This window comes from Marmota marmota, unplaced genomic scaffold, assembly GCF_001458135.2.
Source record: "Marmota marmota marmota unplaced genomic scaffold, marMar, whole genome shotgun sequence".
NCBI lineage: Eukaryota > Metazoa > Chordata > Mammalia > Rodentia > Sciuridae > Marmota > Marmota marmota.
Window position 1 is genome coordinate 27,343,133 of NW_026000249.1, and position 10,916 is coordinate 27,354,048.

General features: G+C 42.0%; 1 long non-coding RNA gene across 1 annotated transcript in view; it reads left to right on the forward strand.

Annotated features, from left to right (window-relative positions):
- Window positions 1-5,749: 5,749 nt before the first annotated feature.
- LOC125614124 overlaps window positions 5,750-10,916 on the forward strand; it is a 19,123-nt gene continuing 13,956 nt past the window's right edge. Inside the window, exon 1 of the long non-coding RNA XR_007344767.1 lies at window positions 5,750-5,908. This is a non-coding gene — a long non-coding RNA (uncharacterized LOC125614124). The remainder of the gene's footprint in view (window positions 5,909-10,916) is intronic.

Below are 10,916 nucleotides of genomic sequence, written 5' to 3' on the forward strand. Positions count from 1 at the left end.
AAGAGACAGTATATATATATATACATACACACACACACACACACAACTCAGGATTGAACTCAGGGAAACTTGGCCACTGAGCCACATCCCCAGCCCCATTTTGTATTTTGTTTAGAGACAGGGTCTCACTGAGTTGCTTAGCGCCTCGCTGTTGCTGAGGCTGGCTTTGAACTCGTGATCCTCCTGCCTCAGCCTCCCCAGCCACTGGGATGACAGGCGTGCACCACTGCATCCGGCTTCAATTGTTCCATTCTAAAGATGAAAAGACAGGTTTCATGACTTTATTTAAATTTCTGGAGATCCTCTGGAGGAAGGAGGGTGATCAGACGCACGTCCGTTAGCTTCTAACTCTTTTGCCACACCTCTCACCCAGGATTCCTAAGATGACCTGCTGTGTTGGACCGGAAAAGGATGAGCCAATCGTGACTAAGAGCAGGTTACCACGGCCCTGCAACAGCCAATTTACAGTCTAGCTTAAAAGGAATTGCACCGAATGAGCCCACCTAGCCCTTGGTTTCTAAATACCATTTCCCATCAAAAGGAACCAGCCTCCTTGGAGAAACAGATTAAAGGAGGCTAAAGAGACATGACAACTAAATGCAATATTGATCCTAGATTGGATTCTGGATCAGAAAAAGAACACGCTACAAAGTGCAGAAGAGGAGCTATTGACAAAATTGGAATAGGGACTGTATATGAGGTGGTGCTTTTCTATCAGTACAAATTTCTTAGATGTGCAAATGTTCTTGTGGTTATGCAGGAAAATGTCTTTGTTCTTAGGAAGCACAGGCTGAAATATAGAGAGGTGAAATGTCATGATGCTTAAAATAAATGACTTTCCGATTGGCTGGGGAAGAGACAGACAGACAGACAGATGAGTAAATATGGCAAAATAAGAATTCTTGAATTAAGATGTAAGCTATATAGATGCTAATGGTACTCTTCTATTTTTCTGAAATTTAAAAAAAAATGAAAAAGGAGAGAATTACATAGAAATAGCCTTGCAAATGTTGCCCACTGCACCAGAAAGGTCCGGAAGAGAGGTCGGGGCCACAGAGGCAGACGCCCGAGTCCCAGTAAGTGGACAGCCACTGTGAAAATGGACGCATTAGCCAGAGTCCATTCTTGCAAGAAAATTCGCAAGAAGCTTCTGTGGAAACCGAGCGGTTTTATAGGTGTTTTCAAATGTGAAACCAAATTAACTACACATGCCATTAAATACAGAGCTACACACGTGAAAGCCCGGGAGTGGCAACCAGGGATAAGGTGGGAGCAGAATTGTGGTATCCCGACTCCACTTTAGAGAGGGATCGTGTGGGCCACTTATTACCTCGGGTGACACCTAAATGTCAAAAGGCAAGGATGGAGCCAGAGAGCAAAGCTTGCCAGTGAATACAAATGGGAACAGGCTTTAAAAATAAAGCCGGGTTCAGCTTCCAATACTCCAAATGCCAATCAAAAGATTCATTTATTTTTTAAATATGTGGGTGAGTTGAGCATTATGTCGGAAAGATGACTATCCAAGAATCAGCACGAGATCATCCTGTACAGGCTGAATTTCTGTTTGTCTGCCCCAGCTTTGGTTGACTTTTTTGCTTTTAGTTTCAGTTTGGTTTGTTTTTTGAGAAGAAAGTAAAGAGGGGGCATTACAATTTGAAGTTGTTTTGTTGTTGTTGTTTTCTTGGTACTAGGGATTAAACCCAAGGGCACTTAACCACTGAGCCACATCCCCAGCCCTTTTTCTATTTTATTTAGAGACAGGGTCTTGCTGAGTTGCTTAGCACCTCACTTTTGCTGAGGCTGGCTTTGAACTCGCGATCCTCCTGCCTCAGCCTCCCAAGCCGCTGGGATTTCAGGCCTGCACCACTGTGCCTGGCTGAAATTTTTTTAAATGAGCATGTATTTGTGACATATTACTCAAAATAAAAATAGTGGTGAGAGGAAAAGAATTGCTCAGACCTGGCCCCCAATATATCTGTCCTAGGCAGGTCTAGGGAACAGCGATAGAATCTTGGTAACTAAGGAGAAGAGTGAGGTACATTCTGAGTCTGAAATTTTTCCCTAAGTGCAACAATAATTGATTAGTTCTTAAGAACTATTATTTCAACATTTTGAGAAAGGAGCAGAACCTAGTAGGGCTTTCTGAAGACAACCCCCTGTGATGCACACCTGTAATCCCAGCAGCTCTGGAGGCTGAGGCAGGAGGATCGTGAGTTCAAAGCCAGTCTCAGCAAAGCGAGTTCAAAATCAGAGTCAGCAAAAGTGAGGTGCTAAACAACTCAGTGAGACCCTGTCTCTAAATGAAATACAAAATAGGGCTGGGGATGGGGCTCAGTGATCGAGTGCCCCCCCAAAAAATTAAAAGTTGAGATGCATTGGCTTGGTACCTCCTAATTCCTCTTAGTAAGGTTCTGGTGATGCATTTAGTAGCCGGTGGCTGAATTTCCTCCTAAGACCCTGTAGTTAAGGGGCAGTCTCTGACGGGGACAGAACACAAACCTTCCCCTGCTCTGCCTTCTAAAAGCTTCTCACAGAGAAAACAGGTCAAACCATGAATGAAGTAGAGGCTTTGGAATTTACTCAGGTTGCCTTTGTGCTGTGTTACACTCTCTCTCTTAGTAAATGTGCTATGTGCATTTTTTTTTTAAAAAAAGTGCAATTTTTTGAGGGCTGGGGATGTGGCTCAAGCAGTAGCGCGCTCGCCTGGCATGCGTGCAACCCGGGTTCGATCCTCAGCACCACATACCAACAAAGATGTTGTGTCCACCGAAAACTAAAAAAAAAAAAAATATTAAAAAAAAAGTGCAATTTGTTGAGTTCAGATTCTACTCATATCCATTAGTTAAAGCTTATTAATTCCTTGGTCCAAAATTGTAACCACTTGCTTTATTTATTTATTTATTTATTTATTCATTGTCTTCTTTATTCATTAGTTTTCAGAGACAGAAATCACAGCATCTCTTGCTACACTTCTTGGTTTCTCTATTTTATTCTCTTATTTATCTGCCCAGTGTTGCTTTAAATACTTGAGGCTACATTGATAATTGTGTATAATGTAAATTCTAATGAAGATAAGTATTTCTGTCTGTTTAGGTTTCTGCTGTCTTCTTCAAGCCAAGAACAATGCCTAGAATGTTGCAAGCATTTGCCATATTTTGCTACATGAATAAATGTGTATTCATAATTATATATTCTAGAACTATTATTTCTTTTCCCAGTAGGTACCATCCTCCTTTGTCCTGTACGGTGCTGTTGCCTTGAATTCTATTGTCTGATATTAGAGTTGCTACTGTAGCTTTGATTTATTTTTCCTGATACATCTTTTTTCCATTCATTTACATTTAGCTACAGTAGTCTCCCCTTATCCTCAGAGAATATGTTCTCAGTGGACCCCTGAAGGTGCAGACGGTACCTAACCCTATCTTTTCCTACATACGTGCCTAGTATAAAGTTGAATTGTGCCCTGAAACCAGAGGCACTTTACCACTGAGTCCCTTTTATTTTTTATTTTCAGGCAAGATTTCACTAAGTTGCCCAAGCTGGCCTCCAACTTGTGATTCTCTGGCCTCAGCCTCCCAAGTCACTAGGAGTGCACCATTGAGCACTATTTATAAAGTTTAATTTATAAATTAGGCACACATGCTGGATATGGTGGCACATACTTATAATCCCAGTGACTTGGGGGGGCTGAGGCAGGAGGATTGCAAGTTGCCTCAGCAACTAAGGGTGCTGGGAGCCATTAGCCAAGTAGGTATGACAATTTCCTTGCCAGCGTACCCCATGTTGCTTAGCGGAAGGACTCGTGGAAATAGGACATTTTGCAGTGACATTGCAGTTAGGTGACCTTGCTCAAGGACCAGGGCAGATCCGGGATTAGGGTGTTCCCGGTTTAGGTTCCAGGTTGAAGGTTATTCCTGCTGGGAATAGGGCGCATCCTGCTGCCTGAGTTCCCCTTGAGTTCTCACGGGATTCAGACAGTATTTTTTTGGGAGATAGAAGCCCAGTGGAGGTGGATTTGGGCTGAGAACGTGGATTTGGGCAGAGAACGTGGATTTCCCCAGAACGTGATTGTAGACGGCTGGTGTGAGTTTGGGAATAAAGAGTTGCTGTTTGAATCTACAACCTGTGTGGTGGCTCGTGATTGTGTGCCCAGCCAGACTGCGGCATTTGTGCCCAGCCAGACTGTGGCATAAGGGCAACCTTATCTCAAAATTTTTTTAAAAAAAGAAAAGACCTGGGGATGTAGCTCAGTGATAGAGCACTTGCCTAGCATAGGTGAGGCCCTGGATTCAATCCCCAGCACCATATGCATATACACACAGAAAGAGACAATGTAACTTCTACCTTGTTTAAATCAGTTATGCTGAACCCCTTAACCACCATTTAAATACTCTAACCACCTGAGGCTGCTGTGCTCTAAACCCAAATAGCCCACACAGAAAGACCATGTGCTCATTGAGAGGCCTTGACACTGTGTCAAGACAGAAAGATGCCTGACAAACCCTAGCTGCCCCCATCCCATGCTGTTCTATCTCCAGCCACAATCCAAGTGTTAACTACAGGAGAGATTCCAAGACAAAACCACTCAGTTTAAAAAAAAATCTTCCCAGTCAGGTGCAGTGGTGCTTGCCTGTAATCTCAGTAGCTCGGGAGGCTGAGGCAGGAGGATTTCGAGTTCAAAGCCAGCCTTAGGAACTTAGTGAGGCCCTAAGCAACTCAGCAAGACCCTGTCTCTAAATAAAGAGAAAAATAGAAATTTTTCTATTAGAAGACAGCAGAAACCAAAATAGACAGAAATAGTTATCCTCAAAAATACAAAGGGCTGGGGATGTGGCTCAGTGGTTAAGTGCCCCTGGGTTCAATCCCCAGTACCAAAAATTAAAAAAAAAAAAAAAGCTTCCCAATATTTGACCTGTAGAAATCGGTGTCTTTGAGCACTTTAATTTCAATCGCCTTCCTTCATATTTCATGTTTTTATACTATTTTGTACTTCAAATTAGATAGCATTGTTGTTATTTTAAAAATCTGTACTCACAAATTGATCTGTTTAACATAGCTTACTACATCATACACACTTCCTGGGACTATTTACATTTTTTTTGTTGTTTGTTTTTTTGGAGTACATCCTTTACGAATCTTTTCAGAAATGAACTTTTAGAGGTAGATGGTTTTTGTCTATCTGAAAATGACTTTATTTCAACTTCATTCTTAGGTGCTAATTAGCTAAACATGCTAATCTTTCTTAGTTAATCATTTAGCAAGGTATAGAATTTTAGGTAGAGTGCTTTCACTCAGCATTTTGAAGACATCATTCCATGGCCTTCTGTCCTTTGTTGTTGCTGGTGACATTTGCTGCTAGTCTAAATGTTATTCCTCAGGAGGTAATTTTTTAAAGATGTTCTCTTTCCTTTTGGAATTTGCTATAAGTCGGTTAGATTTTACTTTTACTCATCTTGCTTAGGACTTTTTTATGTTTTTTTTTGGGGGGGGTGCCTGGAATTGAACTCAGGGACATTCAGCCACTGAGCCACTCCCCAGACCCTATTGGTACAGGGTCTCCCTGAGTTGCTTAGCACCTCGCTTTTGCTGAGATTGGCTTTGAACTCCCAATTCTCCTGCCTCAGCCTCCCAGGCCTCTGGAATTCCAGGCATGCACCACCACACCCATCCTGCTTAGGATTTCTGCATTCCAAAACAGTTCCATCAGTTCTGAAAATTCCTATGTATGATGTCATTGAATATTGCCTCTTCCACATTCTCTTTGTTCTTTCCCTCCAGAAACTCTAGCATCTATGAGAATTTTCTATTCTATTCTATTCAACAAATCTTTCCACCCCTTCCCTTTTCTTATTTCTGTTTCTTTGTGCTGCATCCTTGATCATTCTGAGCAACTGAACCATCACTCCAGGTCAGTAATTCTTATTTAACTCATACATTGACATTTATATATATATATTATTTCTAGAAGTCCTATTTAGTTCTTTTTCCAAACATGCATCTTCTTCTTTGTGGTGTGTGTTTGTCACTGCCCATTGTCTATATGCATTTAGTTGTTTTAAACTTGCTGATTGTGGCTCAGTGGTAGAGCGCTTGCCTTGCAAGCCCTTGAGGCCCTGGGTTCTATCCTCAGCACCACATAAAAGTAAATAAATAAAAGTATTATGTCCAACTACAACTAAAAAATAAATATTTTTTTAAATGCTGATTTTATGATTTATAATACATTGGGTTTTTTTATCTAACGTTCTTGGGTATCTGATCCTGCTGTCTCTTGCCCATAGTTGATTGTTTCTTCAACTGTTTTATAGTTTGAATTGTGAACTCATCGTAAGTGTGACTTTATGTGTAGCAATTCTGAGACCCTAAATGATGGGATGTCCTTCTATGAAGTTTTGTTTTGTTTCTCACAAGATCTTCAAGGGATTTGTTATCACTTTTATGACAATTTCTTAGCTTGTGGCTTCCTAGACCACACAAATAAAATATATTCAATCCCAAACCCTCGTAAGATATAGGTCAAAATTTTCTCAAGAGATACTTTTTTTTCATACAGAGCCTAGGAGAAGACAGATAATCCCCTCTGGGTCAATGAGAGAATTTTCTTCTCATCTACCCTCACATGGAAGCTTCCAACTTTCTAGAATATGTCTCAGGCGGTCATATCCTCATTCACAAGCTCACCGCCCTAGTTTTCAGTACCCTTTTCATTCACAGCCCCTGTCAATTTCCTGTGCGCTCATCTATTCATTCAAATAAGTATTTGTTTATTTCTAGATAACTGTGGAAATGGGTTTTCAGGTTATCTTGATCACAGTATTACCACAACTAGAAGCCAAAATTTATTTATATAAGCAAATATGAAATCCACCAGTTGCTGAGATCCCTGACTGTGATACTGATATTTTTTTCCTTAAGTATCTCTGAGAGATAAATATACCGGTTTACATTTTTTGCACGTATTTTTAAATATTATAAGGGCTAGTCACTGCCCTAAGTTTCAGCATATTTTGTGTTCGGACTCCTGACAGAATATTTGACCTGCTAGATAGAATTGCTTCTTCTTAATCAGATTAGGACTCGGCCATAGTGCCTCTTCTCTTGGGCTTTACCTAAAAATTCTGTGGCCTTTATAGGTTAGTACTACTATTAAGTCATTAATCAGAGAGATAGTGCTGACTATGAAGGGGGAGAAAGCACAGACTCTGGAATCAGGAAGACATGGCTATTACTTTACAGCTGAGTATCTTTGGGCAAGTAGTTCTATCTGAGCCTTAATGTTTCCATCTGTAAACTGGGGTGATAATACCTAGTTTGAAGGTATATTTATTAGTCAGGATTCTCCAGAAAGAAAGAACCAATAGGAGAGAGGAGAGAGAGAGAGAATAGATAATAACTAAAAAGATAATTGATAGATAGGTGACAGATTAGATGATGATGATTATCATGATGATGAAGATTGATAAATCAATCAATAGACAGACAGATAGAGTGAGTAAATTATGGTTTATATATGAGTTGTCCCCAAAAGTTTAGAGGTGAAATAACTTGGTTCTCAGAGCCTTAACCTAATCACTGAATTAATTCCCTGATGGTGATTAACTGAGTGCTAACTGAGACTGGTAGGGTGGGCTTAGAGGAGGTGGGTCCCTGGAGGCATGACTCTGGGGTATATGTTTTGTACCTGGAGAGCAGAACTCTCTGTCTCTGCTTCCCGGTTCCATGTCTTGAGCTGCTTTTCTCCTCCACGCCCTTCTGCCGTGATGTTCTGCCTCATCTTGGGCCGAGAGTAATGGAGTCAGCCATCTATGAACTGAGACCTCTGAAACCGTGAGCCCCAAAGAAACTTTTCCCCCTCTTTTTGTTCTTATCAAATCTTTTGGTCACAGCAGGGCAAAAGCTGACTAAACCAGATAGATGATAGATAGATAGATAGAGGATTTAGTAGGGGAATTGGCTCATTTAGTTACTGAGGCTGAGAAGCCCCACGCTAGGCCATCTGAATACTGGAGAACCAGGGAGGCTGGTAACATGGCTCAGTTCAAATTCAATGCTCTCAAAAATCAAGAAAGCGGATGGTATGACTCTCAATCCAAGGCCTCAGATCTGAGTGGGAGGTCTCTAGTGCAAATCTGAGAGTCCAAAAATGGGGGAACATGGAGTCCTGATTTCCAAGAGCAGGAAAAGACAGGGGTCCCAGTTCCAGGAGAGAAAGAGAATGAATTTGCCTTTCCTTTGCCATTTTGTTCTATCCAGCCCCTTGCTGATTGGACGGCACATGCGCACATCAAGGATGGATCTTCCCCACTGAGGCCACCGACTCATGGGCCAGTCTCCTTCTGGCCACCCTCACAGACATACCCAGAAATCATGTTGTATCAGCTTTGTAGGGAACCCCTTAATTCAGTCATGTTGACACCTAAAACTAACTTATCACAAAATGGTTGAGGTTAAAATTAGAGATGAGGTTTATAAAGCACCCAGCACAAAATAGCTTCTTGAGTTATTACTTAATCTACCTTTGAGGATTTTTCATTTAACCATAGTAGCATGGCCCCTTGGTATCTTCCACAATGGCTAAGGTGGTGTTCCTCCAATTTGAGTTCCTTTGTCTCTGTGGCCACCACCTATTTCATTTTCTTCACATTAACAAAATTTCCCCTTTTTATATGTTTCTGGTCATTTAGGGAACAGTCGTGTTAACTTGAACTGCCTTATCTAAACTTTTGCACCCAATAAATGTGCCCTATTTCAGCTCTAAAGTGAATCATGGCTTTATCTACATCTTTGTAAACGGAATGATATAAGTAGGAAAGCGAAGGTCATTTGTGAATTTCTAATTGGAACATACATGATACAGAGGATGTCAGAGCTGAAAGGGACCTTAGAAATCCGTAAGATGAGGAGTCTAAGGGCCAGCAAAAAATAATGATAATAATGCTGACCTGCCCAAGTTCACCACCACTCAATGACAAAGCCAAGATCAAAAGCCAGGCTTTCTGTAGGGCACAGTGGCACATGCCTGTAATCTCAGCAACTTGGGAGGCTAAAGCAAGAGGATAGCAAGTTGGAGGCCAGCCTCAACAATTTAGTGAGGCTTTAAGCAACTTAGTGAGACCCTGTCTCAAAATAAAAAACATTTTTAAAGGCCTGGGGATGTGGCTGAGCCCCTTTGGGTTCAATCCTAGTACCCACCCACCCCCCAAAAAGCTAGGCTTTCTGATACCAAGAGCAGGACTATAACTGGAATCATTTTCACGACTACACTACAGAAGTTGCAACGAACCTTCTGGTATAATCAATTTGTAATCTGGAAGCAAGCCAAATCATCATGGTTAATCATTTCCCTTCCACTTTGTTTCTGTGGCCCTGTAAACCTATCAATTGTAGCTTTCCAGGGAGCTTATGACTCAGCATACACAGCAGAGTTGAAAAACTGCTGGGTGAAATAACGAAGAGCCATCTTGCCATTATGTGACATTATGTGCCATGAATTCTAAGCCTGAATTGTACTCTTTTTCATTCTGGATTCCAATTAGAAGTGGCCCTACTTGTTCTCTAGGCCTTACTAGTTTTATGTGTTTTTAATATTTTCCCCACATGAGAAGCAAAAACATGTTTGCCCTTCATTCCTGAGCGGTTAATCCCTCTCAGACACAGAAAGCTGGCAACCAATGAGGAAAGATTGTCTCCAGACACTACTTAAGGTGGTGACCACCCAGTTGAGTGATGGATGTCATTTGTCAACGAGAAACTAGGCTAGTGCCAGGCGCGGTGGCGCACACCTGTAATCTCAGCAGCTTGAGAAGCTGAGGCAGGAGGATCATGAGTTCAAAGCTCAGCAAAAGGGAGGCCCTAAGCAACTCAGGGAGACCCTGTCTCTAATACAATACAAAATAGCCTGGGGATGTGGCTCAGTGGCTGAGTACCCTTAGTTCAATCCCTGGTACCAAAAAAAAAAAAAAAAAAAAGAAGAATAAAGAAACTAGGCTAGGGTGGGGGCAGGGAAACATTCAGTTGAGACCCATTACATCCATGAAAAAATTTAAGTGTTGTGTCTTACTAACAGTGGATTGGGAATGTGGTGGATGTTGGGCACAAGTGTATAGTCCCCCAAAGCTTAGCCAGGTGAATGAAATCTGTGTTCCAGAGTGTGGAAAGAGCATCCCTGTTGTAGAACATGGTGGCAGGAAAGTGGGAGGCCAGAATCCCTGGAATTTGGGTGGGCAGGGGTCAGGGACCAACACTGACACACCTTTCAGGCCTGGCCGGTCAGTTTGGTTCGGTCATTGGTTTCAGGTTATGTCTGGAAATCAGGTGGACCTTCCTTTAAAATAAAGAAATGTTTGTCCTTGAAAACTGGGAGCTGAAGTATGGGACCCTACAGTATTGGGCTGGGTCTGGCAGTTCATGGTCAGTGTCCTATAGAAATAGTTGTCCAACGCAGGTCTCTGATACAGAATTGCTCTGCCCTTGAACATTGAGCTTTGCCAGCATCCATTAGTTTTTTGGGCCACAAGATTCAGTCGATTCATGACAGCCCTCACTTGGGAGGTCATTCAGAGACAGCTAGCCAGTCCATGAAATTTGCATCCCCTTGCATAGTATAGAGTTGTCATTGATACACAGGTGTGCAGCCAGAGACTGCATTTCCCAGCTGAATAGCCATGTGACTTGCTGAGAGCCATAGCCGAGTCGGGATGACGCATGGCATTTTTGCCAGAAGTAGTGGTTGAGAGGTGACGCCAGCGAGCCATTAAGATGATGACTTTTGGGCTGGGGATGTGGCTCAAGCGGTGGCACGCTCGCCTGGCATGCGTGCGGCCCGGGTTCGATCCTCAGCACCACATGCAAGCAAAGATGTTGTGTCCGCCGAAAACTAAAATAAATAAATAAATATTAAAAAAAAAAAAAAAAGA